Source organism: Pongo abelii, chromosome 12, assembly GCF_028885655.2.
Source record: "Pongo abelii isolate AG06213 chromosome 12, NHGRI_mPonAbe1-v2.0_pri, whole genome shotgun sequence".
NCBI classification, from domain to species: domain Eukaryota; kingdom Metazoa; phylum Chordata; class Mammalia; order Primates; family Hominidae; genus Pongo; species Pongo abelii.
The window spans coordinates 49,252,300-49,274,722 of NC_071997.2; the positions used below are offsets into that span (position 1 = coordinate 49,252,300).

Sequence of the window (22,423 nt, forward strand, 5' to 3'; positions counted from 1 at the left end):
ATATGGCTCCCAATCTCTTCTGGCTTGTAGGGTTTCTGCTGAGAGTTTTGCTTTTATTCTGATGGTCTTTCCTTTGTAGGTTACCTAGCCTTTCTCTCTGGCTGCCTTTAACACTTTTTCTTTATTTTGACTTTGGAGAATCTGTTGATTATGTGTCTTGAGGTTGATCTTCTCATGGAGTATCTTACTTGGGTTCTCTGGATTTCCTGAGTTTGAATGTTGGCTTGTCTTGCTAGGTTGGGGGAGTTTTCCTGGATGATATCCTGATGCATGTTTTCCAACTTGGTTCCTTTCTCCCCATCTCTTTAAGGTACCCCAATCAGTCATAGGTTTAGTCTTTTTACATAATCCCATAATTCTCAGAGGTTTTGTTCATTTCTTTTTATTATTTTTTCTCTATTCTTGTCTGCCTGTCTTATTTCAGGAAGACAGTCTTCAAGCTCTGAGATTCTGTCCTCTGCTTAATCTAATCAGCTATTAATACTTGTGATTGCATTGTAAAGTTTTGTGTTGTGTATTTCATCTCCATCAGGCCATTTATGTTCCTTTCTAAATGAGCTAGTCTGGTTATAAGCTCATGTAATGTTTTATCATGATTATTAGCTTCTTTGCATCAGGTTAGAATATGCTCCCATAGTTCAGTGAAGTTCATTATTACCCACCTTCTGAAGCCTATTCTGTCAATTCAGTCATCTCATCTCCAGACGAATTCTGTGCCCTTGCTGGAGAGGTGTTGCAATCATTTGGAGAAGAAGAGGCACTCCGGATTTTTGTGTTTTTAGCATTTTTGTGTTGATACTTTTTTATCTTTGTGGGCTTATCTCCCTTTAGTCTTTGAGGTTGCTGCCCTTTGAATGGGGTTTTTGTTAATGTTGTCTTTCTTTCTTTCTTTCTTTCTTCTTTCTTCATTAATTTTTTTTTTTTCTGTCAGGCTTCTCTTCTGTAGGGTTGCTGCAGTTTGCTGTGGGTCCTCTCCAGACCCTAATCACCTGGGTACTTCCTGCACCTGGAAGTATCACCCATGCAGGCTACAAAACAGCAAAGACGGCAGCCTGCTTCTTCCTCTGGGAGCTCCATTCCAGAGGGGCACTGATCTGATACCGGCTGGAATGCTCCTGTAGGAGGTGTCTAGAGACCCCTCTTGGGAGATCTCACCCACTCAGGAGGAACACGATCAGGGACCCACCTAAAAAAGCAATCTGGCTGTCCCTTGGTGGAGCCGGTGTTCTGAGCTTGGGGAAACCTCCTCATAGAGACAACCTGAACTCTGCAGAGCCAGTAGGTGGGAAAGGCTAAGTTGGCTGAACCACAGAGGCCACAGCTGCCCCTCCTGCCTCTGTCTCAGGGAGATCAGAGTCAGTGTGTCTTAACTTGTGATATGCCATGGGAGTCAGGCCTGCTGAATGATGCCACTTGGCTCCCTGGCTTCAGCATCCTTCCTAGGAAAATGGATAGATCTCCTGCCTTACTAGAATTCCCAGGGCCAGAGTATGCAAAAGCTCCTGGGTCTCCACGCATGCGCAAGCAGCCACAAAAAGTCTGCACTCTGCGCTTCGGATCCAAGGCCCTGGTGGCATGGGCTTATGTAAAGCATGGTTTTCCAGGTGGGGTCGCACAATCACTCACCACCTCCTTGACTAGGGATGGAGACTCCCCTGGCACTGTGTCACTCCCAGGTGGGCCATCACCCCATGCTGCTTTTCCTCGCTCTCCATGGGTTGCACTGACTGCCTAGTCAGTGCCAATGGGAGAACCTGGATACCTCAGTTGAAGGTATAGAATTCACTAACCATTTTTTTCCTCTCCTTCAGAGCTGCAGACTGCAGCTTCTTCTAATTGGCCATCTTGGACAACCCCTAGTTATTTATTCTTAATTGACATTTGTATACTTTTGAAGTTAAATGTGAGGTTTTAACTTATGTGTACATTGGAGAAATATTCAATTGAGCTAATTAGCATACCTATCACCTCATCAACTTATCTTTGTTTTTGGAATCAGAACTTTTGAAAATGAAAAATACATTTAGGGAATTACAAAATGCGGTGGTGAGTTTTGACAATAGACCAGAACAAGTAGGAGAAAAAAATTAAGAGCTTGAAAACATGGCTTTCCAATTAATCCAGTCCAAAAAAAATAAAGAAAAAAAATCCAAAGAAATGAACAAAGTCTTCAAGAAATATGGGATTATGTAAAATGAACAAAACTAAAAATAATTGGTATACCTGTGGGAGAAGAGAAAGTAAAAAGTTTGGAAATTTTATTTCAGGAAATAATTGAGGAAAACTTTACTGGCTTTGCTGGAGATTTAGATATCCATATACAAGAAGGTCAAAGAACTCCTGGGAGATTCATTGCAAAGAGGAACATCACCAAGGCATATTATTAATAACGTATCTAAAGTCAACATGAAGGAAAATATTCTAAGACTAGTGAGACAAAAGCATCAGGTAATTTATAAAGGAAAACCTATCGGACTAACAGCAGACTTCTCCTCCCTTATAACCCAAAAGAGACTGGGTTCCTAATTTTATCCTCCTTAAACAGAATAACTGTCAGCCAAGAATTTTGTATCCAGCCAAACTAAATGTTATAAGCAAATGAGAAATAAAGTCATTTTCAGACATACAAATGATGAGAAAATTTGTCACTATCAGACCCACCCTACAAGAAATGCTGAAATAATTTCTAAACTTTGAAATAAAATTTTGATATGCACCACAATAGAATCTCTTGAAAGCATGAAATTCACAAGGCCTATAAAACAATAATACAATGAAGAAAACAATGTATCTAGGTAACAATTAGCATGATGACTGGATCAGTACCTCACATCTTAATATTAGCATTAGCTGTAAATGGCCTAAATGTTTCTCTTAAACGATACAGATTGGCAGAATAGATAAAAAACAATTGCAAACCAAATATCTTCTATCCTCAAGAGACTCACCTAACACATAAAGATTTAAATAAAATCAAGGAAGGGAGTGGAAAAAGATAGTCCACACAAATGGAAACCAATAGTAAGTATGAGTAGCTATTTATATTATCAGATAAAACATACTTTAAAGTAAAAACAGTTAAAAAAGACAAAGAAGATCATTATATAATGCTAAAAGGATGAATCCAACAAAAGACATTACAATCTTAAATTCATATGCACCTAAAACTGGAGCTCCCAGATTCATGAAACAATTACTACTAGACCTAAGAAATGAGAAAGACAGCAACATAATCATAGTGGGTTATTTCTACACTCCACAGATGCACCAGACTGGTCAGCAAGACAGAAAGGCAACCAAGAAACAATGGACTTACAAATGGACCTAACAGATATTTACAGAACATTCTATCCAAGAATTCCAGAACAAACATTCTTCTCATCAGCACATGAAACATTCTTCAAGATAGAGCATATGATAGGCCACAAAATAAGTCTCAACAAATTTAAAAAAATCAAAATCATATCAAGTGTCTTCTCAGACTGCAGTGGAATAAAACTAGAAATCAATGCCAGAAGGAAACCTCAAAACTATAGAAATACATGGAAATTAAATAATCTTCTCCTGAATGATTTTTGGGTTAGCAAACAATCAAGATGGAAATACAAAAAATATTTGAAAGGAATAAAAATAGTGACACAAGTTATCAAAACCTCTGGGATATAGCAAAAGCGAATGAAAAAAATACAAAATGTCAATTAAACAAAAAGTTGGTTCTTTTAAAAGATAAACAGAGTTGATAGAACATAAACTAGATTAACCAAGAAAAGAAGTGTAAAGATTCAAATAAAGCCAGTTAGAAATTAAACTGGACACATTACAACCAACACTTCAAAAATACAAAATATCATTTGAACTTACTATGAACACCTCTATGCACACAAACTAGAAAATCTAGAGAAAATGGATGAGTTTCTGGAAACCCTCCTAGATTAAATCAGGAAGAAATAGAAACCTCAAACAGACCAATAACAAGCAGTGAGATTGAATCAGTAATAAAAAATTATCATAAAAAAACAAAGCCCAGAACCGGATGTATTTGCAGCTGAATTCCACCATGCATTCAAAGAAGAGTTGGTACCAATCCTACTGAAACTATTCTAGAGGATTGTGAAAGAGGGAACCCTTCCTAACTCATTCTATTAAGCCAGTATCACCCTGATACCAAATCCAGAAAAGGACATAATTTAAAAAAACCCTCCAGACAAATATCCCTGACGAGCATTGATGCAAAAACCTGCAACAAAATACTAGCTAATTGAATCCAGCAGCACATCAAGAAGATAATACACCATGGTCGAGTGGATTTCATCTCAGAGACACAGGGTTAGTTTAACATATGGAAGTCAATAATTGCGATACATCACATTAACAGAATTAAAAACAAAAACCATATGATCATCTCGATAGATGCAGAAAGTGTATTTAATAAAATCCAGCATTTCTTTATGATAAATATCCTCCACAAACTAGGCATAGAAAGGACTTATCTGACATATGTGAAAACACCACAGCCAACATCATACTGAATTCCAAAATGTTGAAAGTATTCTCCCTGAGAACTAGAACAAGACAAGGATACCCATTTTCATCACTTCCATTCAACCTGGTACCAGAAGCCCTAGCCAGAGCAATCAGGCAAGAGAAGAAAATAAAGGGCATCCAAATTGGAAAAGAGGAAGTCATACTATAATGTTTGACTATGAGATGATCATATAGTTAGAAAATCCCAAAGACTCCTGTGAAAGACTCCTATATTTAATCAACAGATTTTGTGAAAGCTCAGGTTACAAAACCAGTGTACACAAATTAGTATCACTGCTCTATACCAATAGCAACCAAACTGTGAATCAAATTAAGAACTAAATCCCTTTTACAACAGCTGCAAAAAATAAAACACCTAGGAATATACTTAATCAATGAGGTAAATGATGTCTACAAGAGTAACTACAAAACACTGCTAAAAAAATCATAGATGATAACAAACAAATGGGAACACATATCCCATGCTCATGGATTGGAACAATCAATATCATGAAAATGACCATACTGCCCAAAGTAATCTACAGATTAAATGCAGTTCTTATTAAAATACCAACATCATTTTTCACAGAATTAGAAAAATTAATCCTGAAATTCATATGGAACTAACAAGAGCCTGAATAGCCAATGCAATTCCAAGCAAAAAGAGCAAATCTGGAGGGGTCACATTACTGGACTTCAAATTATACTGTTAGGCTACAGTTACCAAAGCAGCATGGTGCTGGTGTAAAAGTAGATACTTAGATCAACAGAACAGAAGAGAGAACCCAGAAGAAAAGCCAAATATTTATAATCAACTGATATTCTACAAGGCATACAGAAATATAAATTGGGGAAAATACACCCTATTTAATAAGTAGCGCTGGGATAACTGTATAGCCACATATAGAAGAGTCAGACTGGATCCCTATCTCTCACCTTATACAGAAATCAATTCAAGGTGGATCAAAGACTTAAATCGAAGACCTGATACCACGGTAATTCTAGAAGACAATATTGGAAAAACTCTTCTGGATATTGGCCTGGGCAAAGGATTCATGGCTAAGACCCCCAAAGCAAATGGAATTAAAACAAAAATAAATAAACGAGACCTAATTAAACTAAAAAGTTTCAGAACAGCAAAAGAAATAATAATTAGAGTAAACAATCCACAGAATGGGATAAAATATCTGCAAACCATGCAACTGATGAAGAACAAATATCCAGAATCTACAAGGAAACCAAACAAATCAGCAAGAAATAACATAATAATCCCATTAAAAGTGGGCAAATGACATGAATAGAAATTTCTCAAAGAAGATATACAAATGGCTAACAACTGTATAAAAAAATGCTCAGCATCACTAATCATCAGGGAAATGCAAATTAAAATCACCATGCGATATCACCTCACTCCTACAAGAATGGCTATTATTAAAATGTCAAAAAGCAATAGATGTTGGCTTGGATGTGGTGAAAAGGGAACACTTATACACTGTTGGTGGGAATGTAAATTAGTACAACTTCTTTGGAAAACAGTATGGAGATTTCTTAAAGAGCTAAAAGTAGATCTACCATTTGATCCAGCAATCCCACTACTGGGTATCTATCCAAAGAAAAATAAGTCAATATATCAAAAAGACACCTGTATTGAATATTTTCTGCCAAATGCTATATATTATAGTTTGAAGTGTTTTTGATATGGTTTGGATCTGTGCCCCTGTCCAAATCTCATGTCGAATTGTGATTCCCAGTGTTGTAGGTGGGACCTGGTGGGAGATGATTGGATCATGAGGGTATTTTCTCATGGTTTAACACCATCTTCCTTGGTGCTGTTGTCACGATAGTGAGTTCTCTTGTAAGATCTGCTTGTTTCAAAGTGTACAGCACCTCCCCACCTCTCTCTCTGGGTTCTGCTCCTGCCATGTAAGACGACGGCTCCTATTTTGCCTTCTGTCATGAATAAAAGCTCCCTCAGGCCTCTCCAGAAGCAGGTGCTGCCATGCTTCCTGTATAGCCTGTGGAAACATGAGGCAACTAATCTTCTTTTCTTTTTCTTTCTTTATATATATATATATATTTTATTATACTTTAAGTTCTAGGGTCCATGTGCACAACGTGCAGGTTTGTTACATATTTATACATGTGCCATGTTGGTGTGCTGCACCCATTAACTAGTCATTTACATTAGGTATATCTCCTAATGCTATCCCTCCCCCATCCCTCCACCCCACAACAGGCCCCGGTGTGTGATGTTCCCCTTCCTGTGTCCAAGTGTTCTCATTGTTCAATTCCCACCTATGAGTGAGAACAAAAGAGGACTAATCCTCTTTTTTTATAAATTACCCAGTCTCAGGTATTTCCTTATAGGAGTGTGAGAATAAATTAATATGGAAAATTGGTACCAGGAGTGGGTTACTGCTATAAAGATACCTGAAAATATGGAAATAGCTTTGGAATTGGGTACCCAGTAGAGGTTGGAAGAGTTTAGAGGGCTCAGAGGAAGACAGAAAGATGTGGGAAAGCTTGAACTTCCTAGAGACTTGTTGAATAGTTTTGACCAAAATGCTGATAGAGATATAGACAACGAAGTCCAGGCTGAGGAGGACTCAGCTGGAAATTAGGAACTTATTGGGAACTGGAGTAAAGGTCACTCTTGGTATGTTTTAGCAAAGAGCCTGGCTTCATTGTGGAGGTATGAGAAGAGGGCCATTGTCCTCCAGGCCCAAAATTGGTAGAGCCACTTACAGCTTGCACCATGCACATGGAAAAGCTTTAGGCACTCAATGTCAGCCCATGAGAGCAGCCATGGGGGCTGAACTCTGCAGAGCTATAGGGACAAAGATGCTGAAAGTCTTGGGACCTCATGCCTTGCACCAGTGTGTCCTGGATGTGGGACATGTAGTCAAAAGAGATTATTTTGCATCTTCGATATTTAATGACTGCCCTTCTGGGTTTTGGACTGGCATGGGATTTGTAGCCCCTTTCTTTTGGCTGATTTTTCCCTTTTGGAATAGGAGTATTTACCCAATGCCTGGATCTCCATTGTATCTTGGGAGTAACTAATTTGTTTATTATGTATCTAATTACCAGTCTCAGGTATTTCTTTATAGCAGTGCAAGAAAGAACTAATATAGTGTACTTCAAAAAAGATATGATGAAATCCTAACATCAGTAACTCAGTTTGTGGCCTTATTTGAAAATAGGGTAATTGCAAACGTAATTTTTAGGTTAAGACAAGTTTAAACTAGAATAAGGTGGGCTCATAATCTAATATGACTTGTGTCCTTATTAAAAAATGACCTATGAAAACACAGAAATATGAGAAAATACCATGTGATGATGGAGGCAGAGACTGGAATTATGTAGCTGCAAGCCAAAGAATTACAAGGTTTGCCAGTTATGTCAGAATTGAAGAGAATGACATGAAACAAATTATTCCGTGTATCCTTTGAGAGAGTGTGGCTCTCTGCACATGTTGCTTTCAGACTTGGAGCCTCCAGAGCTTTAAGAGAAGCCACCCAGATTGTGCTACTTTATTAAGGCATCAGAAACTAATACAGATTTCAGTACTTAAAAGTAAATTGTTATTAAAAAATAAGATGTTTAAGTGGTTTTGAAATTGGATAACTGATAAAGGCTAGAAGAGTTTTGAAATGCATGAAAGAAAATCCTAGATTGGGCTGGGCACGGTGGTTTACACCTGTAATTCCAGCACTTTGGGAGGCCGAGGCAGGCAGATCACCTGAGGTCAGGAGTTCAAAACCAGTCTGGCCAACATGGCAAAACCCCATCTCTACTAAAAATACAAGATTAGCTGGGCATGGTGGCACATACCTGTAATCCCAGCTACTTGGGAGGCTGAGGCAGGAGAATAGCTTGAGCCTAGGAGGTCGAGGTTGCAGTGAGCAGAGATCACGCCATTGCACTCCATCCTGGGTTATAGAATGTGACTCTGTCTCAAAAAAAAAAAAAAAAAAAAAGAGAAAGAAAGAAAGAAAGAAAAGCCTAAATTAAGGAGACTATTTGTAGGTAGAGGTACATTAAATATAATTCTAATGAGGGATGAGATGGAAATTAGGATGATGTTATTGAAAATCAGAGCAAAGGTGATTGTTGTTATAGAGTGACAGATAACTTTGCTGAATTTCGTTGTTTTAGGTGGAAAGTAGATCTTGTAAGCTGAGGAGACTTTGAAGTAAAATGTTGAAAGTTTTTATCTTGCTGCCTACATTAAAATGCAAAGAGAAAAGATCAATTAAAGAAGGGAATGCAAATGAAACCAGCAATTTATAATTTGGAAAATTTTCAGCCTATCCAGATAGCATAGTTTGGAAGCAGGAACAAAGCTGTTTCTGCACAACCATCTGCTAATGAAATTAGGCTTGAGACCTTGGACTCAATCATCTAAGCAAAATCTGGGAATAGGCATGTGATTATGGAAGAAATATTTGTAGAGGACCCTCTCGCCTAATGGCATAAACCCCTGTGGATTTCATGGGAGTCCATAGGTTTTTGAAAATATAATACTAGCAGAAACATTGCCAACCTGTACTGAACAGTACAGAGAGAAGTTAAAATGGAGGAAGAATGGCTCTGAGGAGAGAGCCACTGATGTCTAGGCTCATAAGGCCTATTGGTTCCAGAAGGTGGGATCAACTCTTGGTTCTGGAGTGTGAGGCTGCCATTCAAGACCAAGTAAGAAGGCTACCTTGGAAGGCCCAGAAGACAGAGTATTGAGCCAGAGAGAATTACACTCAAGTCTTAAAACCTAAGTGAGTTGCGAACGTGCATCAGACTGGTAATCTGATTTTTCCTTCAAATTTATCTTTTTGTGAATGGGAATGTCTATCTTATGTCTGTCCCACCATTATATATTGGAAAAAGATAACTTGTTTTCTTTTTATCTCATGTCTATAGATGGAAAAAATCTTTGCTTCAGAAGGAACCATATCCTGAGTCTTACCCATAAAAGGATTTTGATGAGATTTTGGACCTTAAGTTGATATTGGAATAGTTAAGACTTTGGGATCAGGTGAATGTGGTTTGCATACAGAAAGGTCATGCTTTATTTTTATTTCTATTTTTTGATGGGGGAAGCAAAGGGAAGACTTTTAAAGGTTAAATTGTGCCCCCAAAAGCTATGTTGGAGTCTTAATTCTCAGTACCTCAGAAGGTGAACTTATCTGGAAATAGATTGCAGCAGATGAAATTAATTAAGTTAATACAAGGTTATACTAGATTAGGATGGGCTTCTAGTTCAATATGACTGAGATTATTACAAGACAACCAAATGAATATATGAAAAAACACAAAAATGCAGGAAGAGTTCTACATAATGAATTCAGAGATTGAAATTATGCAGTTGCAAAAGATGAAAAGTTAAAGATTATTGGTGATATCAGAAGCTAAAAGCATGGAACATATTCTCCCCTACAGTCTTCAAGAAAGCATGAATATGCTGACACATTGATTTTGGACTTCTAACCTCAGACCATTGAGAGAAAATTAGTTTATGTTGTTTTCAGCCACCCAGTTTGTGGCACTTTGTTATAGCAGCCCTGGGAAACTAGTGCACTAAATGTACATACATAAGCTTTTCTTTGTAGCATCTTTGAGCTGTCATGTATTTTTAAATATTTGATTGCCAAAAATTTGCTATTATTGAAGGGATTCTGAAGGGCCACTGGCTCCATATATTTTACACATTAAACCTTTCCAAGACCTGATTTTATCAGTATGTTTACTGCTAAAGCATTTGCTTAAAGATTCTTACATTTTATCTTGTTTATGATGCTGTTATATTTTAGTTAGCCAAACGGCTGACAGATTTGGCACCTCTTCTCTACCACATTTAACCTTTCTATGGTAGAAAGATAAAGATGTGGCATAGACTTTGCTATGAGTTAGATAGTTGGGAACACAAACTGCTATTATTATTTATAACAAATAGTACCATATATACAGAACTTTACAGTTTACTTAGCACTTAGAATGCATTAGGGATATTGATTGCTACTAACATGCTATCATATAAGACAGGACATTATTTTAGTAGAAGTGACATGAACCTAGTGAGGTTTAGCAAAGTGTCCAGATTCACATATTTGATTTGTACTCAACCTTTAACTCAAACACACGTTCCAACTTCAGGTAAACATGAGTGAATAATGCATTGCTACATTCATCTTATCTTACTGAATTTCTTCCCAAGAAATCCACAGAATACAAAATTTAAATACCATTCATAATGGTAAGTAGTAAAATTTTTTTAGAAAGTTAAAAAGTAATGTTAATGAAAGTTAAAAGTCAACTGTCTTAATTATGTATAATATCTTTACAAAGCAACCGTAATTGTCCAGGAGCCAAATTAGAGGAAGTGGAGAGATGCCATGGGGAAGAAAAAAAAAAAACAAAAAAAACACCTGCATGACAGGATGATGCAGATTTGGAAAATCTCAAAAAATGACAGCAGAAGAAGAATATACCCAGAGGTGCAAAATCCATTCTCTTTGTTTTCAATAACTATATGTAAGGTAATGTCACAAGCAACGGAAGTACTTCTTTCCCATCCAGTTGGATTTACTCAACAATAACAACAATAAATACAGGAGACAAAATTAAAAGTCTTAGATACATCATATAGGCAAAACAGTCTGTTTCTGTCACAGCAACAAAGAAGAGCTGAGAATATTTATCTTCTTTCTCCCCATATAATCCTGGAAAAGACTCCAATAGCTGTGGGGAAGGAGGAGAAAGGAAAGAAATTTTTGAGTAATGCATAATAATAAAAAATAAAAGGACCTACAACAACACATAAACAAAGATAAAGAATGGGCAAAGGGAGAATTGAAAAAGTACCACTTGTTAACAGATAAAGAAAACTCATGATAAAAATATGGTCTTGGAGAAAAATTTAAATTGTGGTCAAATATTTAAGCAGGAATTATTAAACAAAACTGTAAGAAAATAATGCAATATATTGAACAAATTAGAGTTCTCAAAGGAGAGAAAAAAAATAATGAAAAAAATAAAATATTTAAAGATATTTGTACTTCATGATTCAGCTAAATTTTACTTCTTAGAAGATGTCTTTCATGATTCTTTCCTTGCTCCTAGATATTTCAGGGTACTCCCTTATCTATCTATGCATGTTTTCTTTTTCTAATGTGCAATTGTTTTGTTTTCTACCTGTCTTTTCTATTAGGCTAAAAATCCATGAGGACAGGTGCATTTCTTTCTCTATTTTATGTTATTGTTATTGTTGTTGCTCCTATCTTTGCATTCCTACAACACACGCACATGTACGAATTTGGTAAAATATTCAGTAAATAAATAGATGATTAGTCAAATGAATAAATTTAATGAAAATTTCAGAACTGTGATACCTTGCTTAAGTTCCCTAAAGTAATGTTGAGGATCCGAAATAATGTATGCAAAAGAAAAATAACAAAATGGAATGTGCCAGAGAGTGGAAGATTGTGTTATTCTTCCCCTCTGCTGAAATCAGGTTATCCCTTTTAGATGCAGACTACCTCCTGCTAGCATAAATAACTTGGAAGTTTACTGAAATCTGACAATGTTTGTGCAATAATTCTAAAAGGATATCTAAATAGCAGTGACAATCATTTAGTCTTGTTTAATGAAGTTAATGGAAGTTGTACATCTTCTAGTTCAAATCAGCAGCTTGATGAAACATTAGTTTTGACTCATTTGGGAGGATTGTGTTCTAAGTTTACAAAAAAGTGAAGCAGCCACCCAACACCAGTTTTGAATTTAAAAAGAATCATAAATCAGCATATAGAATAGTAACTTATGCCGTCATGAAAGACTCTTTAGAGTTCGCAAAAAAATAGTATTAAGCTGCTTGTTGAGATTGAGTAACTAAAAAAAATTAGAAAAAAGTAAAACAATTGGATAAAACTGAAAAATGTAGAAATGGATTTTCAAAACCAAGTATTTGAAGTATCTGCAGTGATCTTAAAGTCAAATATTAAAGGTAATTTCAATCTCCTAACAATGATCAGAGCTTATCATAAAAGGTCATTGTTAGCACAACTTTTATTTTCCATCCTATTAGCTGATATACAGCAGAAGAAATATATCATCATTCCTTAAAATATATCTGCATCTGCTATATTCCTGAAATATTGAATTGATATTATTCTGCTATGCTTTTCCGTGGATTCCTGCAAACAATCATCTGTAAGTTTTAAAATAACAGCCTGCATCACTGGAGTTTTCATGCTCTTCCCATTTTTACTGTACCATCATATAATGGACGGTTCTCCAGGCTATTGGACAGTGTGAGTCATCAGCACACAAATATTTGGCATGATGCAAATTAATTTTTACCTTATTATAAGAGAAAGCTGAATCAACTTATCAGTGGCACATTCCACTTATTTAAAGGGAGGAATATACATAATACCAACCTCATGCTATATGTCCTCACCATGAGTCAGCTGTCCGTGAATTTAAAAATCAATTTAATCCCTTAAGATGAATTACCTAGTCTCTAAGAGGTCAATATCAGTTAAAAGTCACCTAGAACTCCATCACCAGTTTACTTGGATAATTATGTTTTAATGAAAATTATAATACAGCCAAATTATTTGAAACCTAGAGTGTGTGTCTGTTGTGGGAGGCGAGGAGGGAGTTGAAGCAATTACCACAATTTTTAAACACTTCTTCCACTACTCATTCCCCAAACTGAACATATTATTTAATATTAACATCTTTACTTGTAAATAAAACTAATTAAGCTTAATTTTGTTTTGAACATATTTTTCTTTCAATAATGCAAGCTCATCTGAGACACTCTGCAGTATGAAAAAATCACTGTATAAAATTTGATTTTTATACTCAGATTCAATAACTTTTAACTTATAATTTTTGTCATTGGACTAGAGATTTCTAAACCTAGTGCCACATCAAACAATTCACTTGAAAACTCTTAGTTCTTAATAAATATTCTATGCAAACTTCTTTTTATTCTTTGTTTAAAAATACATGTGGTAGTTAGATTGGTAACTAGACAGATACAAATATTAATCAAGCTTACCCCGAAAATGTTATTCTTATCATCTCAGCACATATTTAGTCATTTTATTATTTCTCCAAATAAATTTATCCTTCATCCAAACAATCATTACAGCCAAATCATCTCTTCTCAATTAATTTCATATGTACAATTGACAGATGTTCATTACTCTTCTGCTATATGCCAAAAAGTGTGGCGCATACAGTAGGAAGCATGGGCATTTTCTCTGCTCTGAAGGAGTCCATAGTGGAGGGGAAAACCAATCATAAAGCCCAGATATGGGTGTTTCTTGTTTTTTTATTTTTTCCATTTTAAAATGTTGTCAATGCTTTCTTAACCACACCCACTCTCACCTACCTATCCTTCATGGACCACCTCCATGCTTAACACATTTTCCCTTCTCTGAACGTTGATTCCACTGTACTTCTGAACAGGCAATCATATGCTGCTGTTGACTAATTGTTTTGGAATAACATAACTGAGCTACTTCTCCCTGTCATTATCATCAGCCTAGTCAGTTATATGGCACCAAGTTTATGTTTAGAGCTATGCTTTCTAACTAGATTATGGTTTGTTCTTAAAGGCAGAGGCTATGCCTTATTATATATATTTATTTTTTCTGATAGATGCCAGAACCATATAATAGCTGTTCAAAAATGACCTGATGGGGCGTGGTCACTCACACCTGTAATCCCAGCACTTTGGGATGCTGAGAGTGGATCACCTGAGGTCAGGCATTCGAGACCAGCCTGACCAACATAAAGAAACCCTCATCTCTACTAAAATTACAGAAATAAGCCAGGCATGGTGGTGCATGCCTGTAATCCCAGCTACTTGGGAGGCTGGGGCATGAGAATCACTTGAACCTGGGAAGCAGAGGTTGCAGTGAGCCGAGATCATGCCACTGCACTCAGGCTTGGGTGACAGAGCAAGACTCTGTTTCAAAACAACAACAACAACAACAACCACAAAAAAGTGTGACCTGCCACATAATGCAAGAACTTTCACCTAGTTAGTACATAGAGAAGTAGGCCAGACCGTAGGTGAGTACTCCTGACTCCCACTCCACTCAAATAGTGGTCCATGACTAACAGTTTCTGCATCATGAGACAGCTTATTAGAAAAATAGAATCTCAGGCCCTACAGACTTACTGACTCCTAATGTGGCTTTTTTAAAAAATTCTCAGTTTTTATATCAAAGTTTGGCCAGTACTTTATATGGCCATGCTTCATTGAATGGATATATTTAAACCACTGTCAACAGGTCATACAAGGACTCTGGAGAAGCAATGATTCCCTTAACGTGGAATGCAGTTGGTTAGAGAAGTGCCTTTGGAGGAAATAAAAAGAGAATCAGGTTTGGCTGTCCCAAGAGTTCTATTCTTGAACAAATGAGTCAGAGAAGTAGAATTAAAATGAAGAAGCTTCTCAGTTTACTTAATTTTAGAAGAAAGACTTATTACGTCCTGGACACCTTAAGTATTGAAATAAAACATTGAGAACAACGTACATGTTCTTCACCTTCATTTGAGAAATACAGCACATAAAGTCTATCATTTTTAAAATAAGGAATGTACTAATGTATAATAATTCATGGAACTTTTAAAATATATCCTTGGCCAATCCAAGATATTTTAACCACAGATTTGATATGCAATCAAAGTTTATATATTTTTAAATATACAGAAGTTTGAATAGAAAACCATTGGCCTATTGAATCAACTGTATTAATTATACTCACTGCTATTCCAGTGAAGTTACCAAATTAATGACAAGTCATATGTTGTTTAGTGATCTATTTCTTACACTTTCTCTTAAGTAAAATAATTTTTTGTCTTAAATTTTCTAAATTGGAATGAGTTTTGCCCTATAAGATAATATCCTTTCTCAAGTCATGGTTTGCTGTCTGAATGTTTCCTCAGAAATACAAATGTTTTGTTTGTTTTTATTGAGACAAGGTACTTACTCTGTCACCCAGGCTGTAGTACAGTGGTGCAATCACAGCTTACTGCAGCCTTGAACTCCTGGGCTCAAGTGATCCTCCTGCCTCAGCCTCCCAAGTAGCTGAAACTAGATGTATGTGCCACCACACCTGGCTATTTTTTTTTTTTTTAGAGATGGGTCTCATTGTCTTAATAATGTTAATAATGCAAAGTTTTAATACAAAGTTTTCAATAGTGCTAACCAGAAGAAGATGAGGAAGAAGGAGGAGGAGGAGAAAAAGAAGGAAGGTAGGAGGAGACAAGGAAAGGAAGAAAGGAGGGAAGAAAGGAAGGCTGAAAAATAGGAAGGAGGAAGAATGTAAGTGAGAAGGAAGAGAGGGAATAAAAAAATGGAGAAAAGGAGAAATCAGATGAAGAAAAAGTTGGAGAAGGAGGACAGAAAAAAAAGAAAAGAAAAAAAGAGAAAGATAAAACAGAAAAGGGGAAGAAAAAAGCAAAAGAGGAATACTACAATTTCCATTGAATTATCTGTTGATTTCTTTCTTATGCTGCAGTTTAGCACCCAAGAGGAAAATCTTCAGTGCCAACCTCCTGAGATCTACATCATTTAGTCTGCCAAGTCAAAGTCACAAATTCTTTCCCTTTACTTTTTGTATTATTATTATTTTCAGAGAATTCAGTGGTGTTGGAAATGTGACATATGTGGGTTGACTGTCCAAAATGTAAAGTAAAAAGGTTTATCTGGTGAAGCCATGTGTGTCCCAGATGAAATGTTCTAAAAGAGAGCATTTCACAAGAATGAGGATTTTAGGTATAACCGTGAAGATTTTGCCATTAGTCACTTCGTTGCCTCCTGGGGTCACTAGTTCTCAGCTTCGTGGCATTTTGTGATTTTATGTTAGCTTCTTTCAGACTGGTGATGATCAACAATATTAATAGATATAGAACAACCTAATGATTTCTCATATAGCAACCAACTAGACTCCTCAAAGTTAAAAATGATATTAAATATTTTTAAATGTGTGCATGAAATAGCACATGCATATATGCACACACATCTCTCAATGTATGCCAAATGGCCTGTCTTATATCTACTGCCATACCCAGAGAATGGAAATAAAAATTCACATACCATTCTGGAGCCATGATATGATTTTCAGCCAATGAAGAATGACTGTATATTTATTTATTTCTACTTGCTGAGGCCTGATAATTGTCTGAAACATTTTTTACCTGACTTTATTTTATTTTTGATTTTTATTTTCTTTTGAATGAGTGTAACTTTTTACTAAGGTAGAATTATTTTCATTAAAGAAATGTATGCAAATGAATCAAATGGCTCCAAAAGTCTTACAATGAAAACAACAGTCCTGGCAGTTGTTCTTTCCAGAGGCAAGCACTTTTCATTCTCTTAGTTTTTCCTTCTGGTAGTTACTTTCATGGGTTTTTCCAAATTATTATTTTTTTAGTTTTTCAAGTGAATGCATATATTAATACATGTAATTTTAAAAAGCCTCTTCAGTTTATAATACATCCTAACAGTCCCCTGCCCCATCCCTCCTAATCCTCCAGAGCAATGACTTTTAACTCTTTTAGCAATGTCTTCTATTTTTTTCCTTACATAACTACTTAGTCATTTCTTGATTATTTTATACATTATATAGTGATTTCTTGATGTAACAGATGAGGATTTAGCTTCTACACCATCATTATCTTCACCTTTCCTCCCATATTGCCCCAAAGTAGTTACCAGATTTAGGGGCTAAGCAGTCACCGCATCATTATGACTATGTACATATTGCTCATTGTTGAGAAAAACAGCGTATTATGCTCTTACTTCCTATCCTGTACTTCTTTCTGCCCTAGAATTAATGATTGCCTAACTAACACTTCCCCCTTATTTTTTTACCTTTGCTTTATCTTCAATGAACTTATTCCCAAATGCTCCTAATCTGGCAATAACCTATTATTATTTTTAAGAGAAGGCATCTCTCTATGGTGGCCAGGCTGGTCTGGAACTCTTAGGCTCAAGCCATCCTCTTGCTTAGCCTCCTGAGTAGCTGAGACTACAATCATGGGCCATTCCACCCAGCTAACCTATTAATATTTTTACTGCTTCTTTTTAAAGCCAGCTGCATAGCTGAAATATTGCCTGTGTTGGATGCTATTTGCTGGATCCATGTCATTCTCTGGTTTGTGTACTCCTTCATTTTGCTGGAGCATTTTCTCCATTAGTTTCCCAAGAAAGGGTACATGGAGATAACCCCTGAGTCTTTGCTTGTCTAAAAATGTATTTTTTTACCTTCACCCTTGATTATTTGGCTGAATAGATTTATCAGTTGAAAATAACTTTCTTTCTAGAATTCTGAAGTCATGGTTCCATTGTTTTCAGATTGTTTTTTGTGACAGGGTCTCTTCTATCACCCAGGCTGGAGTGCAGTGGCAAAATCACGGCTCACTGCAGCCTTGAACTCGAGGGCTCAGTTCCCCTAGTGAATGGGACTACAGGTGTGTGCTACAATACCCAGCTAATTTTTGTACTTTTTGTAGAGAGGGGGCTCACCATGTTGCCCAAGCTGGTCTCAAGTGATCCGCCTGCCTCAGCCTACCAAAGTGCAGGGATTACAGGGTGAGCCACTGTGCCTGGCCAGTTTTTCTTGTATTCTCTCTCTACTTCCTTCATTTTTCAAAGGCATCTCAGACTCAGTGGGCTCAAAACCAAAGTTAAACTCCATCAGAATATCCTGCTACTTCCAGCTTTAAAATATGTCTTAAGTCACAATTTCATACTACATGCAGCCTTTGGTTCAAACTACCATCATCCCTCACTTGAACTTAGAATTGGTTTTCCTGCTTCTGTATTTTTTTAAATTATAAACTATTTCAAATAAACCTTGTGTGGCTTTATAATTTTTACTACACAAAAAGTATGAAGATCTGCCGGGTGCGGTGGCTCACACCTGTAATCCCAGCACTCTGGGAGGCCGAGGCCGAGGCCCACTCAAGTGGGGATCACTCGAGGTCAGGGGTTTGAGACCAGACTGACCAACACGGTGAAATCCTATCCCCACCAAAAACACAAAATCAGCTAGGCGTGGTGACCCGCGCCTGTAGTCCCAGCTACTCGGCAGCCTGAGGCAGGAGAATCACTTGAACCCAGGAAAGAGGAGACTGCAGTGAGCCGAAATCACGCCACTGCAGTCTGCCTGGGGAACTAGAGTGATGCTCTGTCTGCAAAAAAAAAAAAAAAAAAAAAAAAGTATGAAGAGCTTACATACTTAAACATGGAATTGCTTTAAGTGTTTGGCATTCACTATTCCCGTGCACGCCAGCAGCTTCTTATTGCAAACACTTGGGACTTGCTATAGAGCAGCTGGAATACTTTCCGCCCACATGCAGGGCAGCTGACAACCAAGGAGTGGGTGATAAATACTCCAGCTTTCTCCCCCTTGGTTTCCCTGTATCTCAGCAGTATGAAGCTTGTTACCAATGAGAACCTGCTTGCTAACTTTAAACTGGTTTCCTTACCTTCTCAGTTCCATTTCTCCCTACATCAATTGATGATTTCTGGTAAGACCTAGCAAATAAACTGCTTTCACTGAAATTTCAGTCTTGGAATCTGCTTTGGCTTCCCCATTCTGAGATAGAAATATATTCATTTTTCGATCACTGGACTTCCAGGTTGTTTTCAATTTTTTCACTGTTACAAACAAGGCTGCAACATTTGTCTACAAACCTCTGGATACACTCATAGGAAGTTTTTGGTATTTCCCACTAGTGAAACTGCTCAGTGGAAGGGTATGTGCATCTTCATCTTTAATAAACACTACCAACATTTGAAAAGCCCGAAAATGTCAAGGACTGGCAAGAGTGCCACATGTGATTGGTGTGGAATGGCAGCTCACTGTAGCAGGTGCTGGGGACTCAGTCAGGGTCTTGGGGAGGCACTTAGTCATATCAAGAATGTTTCATAAATGGTATTGGATATAGTCTAGGTTACTGGGGAATAAAAACACATTGCTTAGAAATAATTATCCGTAGATCTAAAGTCAACAAAAGTATTTATTTTTCCTAATGTAAAAATACCTACTTTTTTCAGAGCCAGGGGGAACAACTTAAACCAGATAACACGTTCATATTAATAATTCTTCTCATGTACTTCAAATTTGTACTTAATGCCTTTCTCCTCCTGGGCATCAGAGAAAACACCTGGGTATTCTGGCAGAAGTTTATATTTCTCCAAATCAATTTCTGGAAAAAACGTGTCACTTTCAAAGTCCTGCATGATCCTTGTCGCAAATAGTTTAAGATTGCTTGAGTGATTCATGGATTCCTCATAAAATAGAACTACCACCAACTATCCAAATCATGTCTACTTTATTTGCTAATTCTAGTTATTAAGTTTTAAGGCATCATCCAGACTTCTCGCAAGAAATTGAGCTCCTTGTGGAGGTTCTTGAGGTCTCTCCTGAGAACTGAATTAATTCTATTCTTTAAAGGTCGATTATTCTCAGGAATGGAGAACCAGATCTTCCTACCTATAATCACCAAATTCTGCTTACCTTCTACTGAGGAAGTTGTGGTCATTCTCTGGAAATACCTGAATTCACTCCTGAGCGGTGGCCAGGGCAGGTCCCCACTCTTGCCGATGCCCATGTTCTGGGGGGGGACACAGTGATGATGCAGTTTAGCAAACGAACCATGACAGCAGCGATGAGCACCTCCGAGCCTGCTTGCTACACCAAGATGCACTGCCAAGATTGGCCTATTTTATTTTTTAGTTGACAACTAATAATTGTATGTATCCATGAGGTTTATAGTGATGTCTCAATACACATAATGTATAGTGATCTGATGAGGATAATTAGTATATCCATCATTTTAAACATTTATCTTTTTTGTGTTGGAAATGTTCAATATTCTTCTTCTAGCTACTTAAAACTATTTAATATATTATTGTTATCTATAATAATTCTACAGTGCTATAAATCCTAATAATAGCCAAACAATGTGGCTTCTTTCAGCTTATGTCTAAGCTGAAAAGGCAGTACATGTCAGGATATGAGCAATACTGAATTTACATGTCAGAATAAAACTGATACTGAACATAACCTTGCTTCTTCTCCAGCAGAACAACATTAACAAGAACAAGAAGAACAACAACAACAACAACAACAGCCACAACAAAAACAATATTCCCTGTTCTGGTAATTCATAAAGACTATCAGTTCTCAAGCTCCCTCCTTGCATGTTTTTCTTCTTTATTTCTTACATTGCATTAACTATTTACTTGAGTAAAATTATGACATAAGGTTAAATTATGAATTATAAATCATAAATGCCCTCCAATACACAGACATAGACACTAGTGCTTATTTTTCAAATACATATATATAATAGATAACTATATAAGAAAATTTATATGTATAAATGGCTCTGCAATTTTCTGAAATTTATAGTTATATATTACACAGCATTCCATAATAATAAATATAGATTACTCAATTATTTTGAATCAATAAGTATTAATCACATACCTTCTATATGTTGTACTAGGCACGAGGAAGCTAAAAATAAAAGATAAAATCTCTGCTCTCAGATTTACACAGTTGAGAAGGAAAGATCAAGAATAAAGAGGGAATTTTTATAAAGTGAATTAAATGCTATAAATATAGAAGCACAGGATACAATGGAGTCAGAGGTGAAATACTCAATTTGTATTAGAATTTAAGAGGGAGGCTTTAAGTTTTTTATTTTATTTTATTTTATTTTAATAGAGATAGGGTCTTGCTCTGTCACCCAGGCTGGAGTGCAGTGGTGTGAACATAGCCCACTGTAGCATTAAACTCCTGACACTCTCACCTTAGCCCCTCAAAGGGCTAGGGTTACAGCCATGAGCCACTGTGTCCAGCCCTACTTCTTGAGTCAAGATAATGTCTAGGCTAGATCTCAAACGTATGTAAGAGAAGAAGGGCAGGAAGAACCTTTCAGGGCATCCTCAGCAATTACAGAATATGTGAAGTCTGGGACTTGTAAAAAAGAATATGAAATACTAGGATAATAGTAAATTTCTCACAATTATTTTTGAAAATTTGCAACATCAAAACAGGTGCTCCTGGAAGAGTCAGCATCTTGGGTCAAGTCCTGCCAGAAATAGACCCTGAGGTGCAGGTTCTTGAGCAAGGAATTTATTAAAGAAGAGCTCCCAGAACCTGGTAAATCTTACATCCACAAAGCAAAAAAGGGAAGGGAAACATGCTGAGAAGATGCATTTCCAGACAAAAATACTGAAAAGATGCCATCAGCCTTATCAGGAGCAGACATCACAGCTCAGAGTTTGTTCCCCACAAAGTTAAGGAAGCTTGCTCTCCATCCTCTTGCAGCAGCTATTAATTGGCTAAGACCCACTCTGGAGAGCCAAAAACCGCAGGCACTCCAGTCTCTCTGATAAATGGGGAAAGTGGTTTCAGTAGTCCAGGATGATATTCCAAAGGAAGCCTGTGATGCAGGCTGTTAAGGCAAAGACCCAAAGAAGCCATGAAGAGGTATATAGAAATGAATAAGAAGGTCTAAGGGAATCTGTGAAAGTACTCACATGGGTCATTACGGGTGGACATAAAGGAATCTTTCCTAAGTAGGTCTATGTCATGGCTAATAAAAAAGCCAGACTACACCAAACTAAGGATCATTATTGACGAATAAGTTACATATCATAAAATTCACCCATTTTAAGTGTACAATTTAATGATTTGTAGTAAATTTTCTGAGTCCTGCAACCATCACTATAATCTAGTTTTAGAACATTTTGCTTATTCTGGTAAGATCCCTCATGCCAGTTAACAGTTTATCCCCATTCCCATTCCCACTCTCAGTCCTAGGTAAACACTAGTCTGCTTTCCTCTTCCACAGATTTGCC

At 36.8% G+C, this 22,423-nt stretch overlaps 1 pseudogene; it reads right to left on the reverse strand.

Annotated features, from left to right (window-relative positions):
- Positions 1-19,703: 19,703 nt before the first annotated feature.
- LOC112132052 (dihydrofolate reductase-like) lies at positions 19,704-20,210 on the reverse strand (annotated as a pseudogene).
- Positions 20,211-22,423: the final 2,213 nt, after the last annotated feature.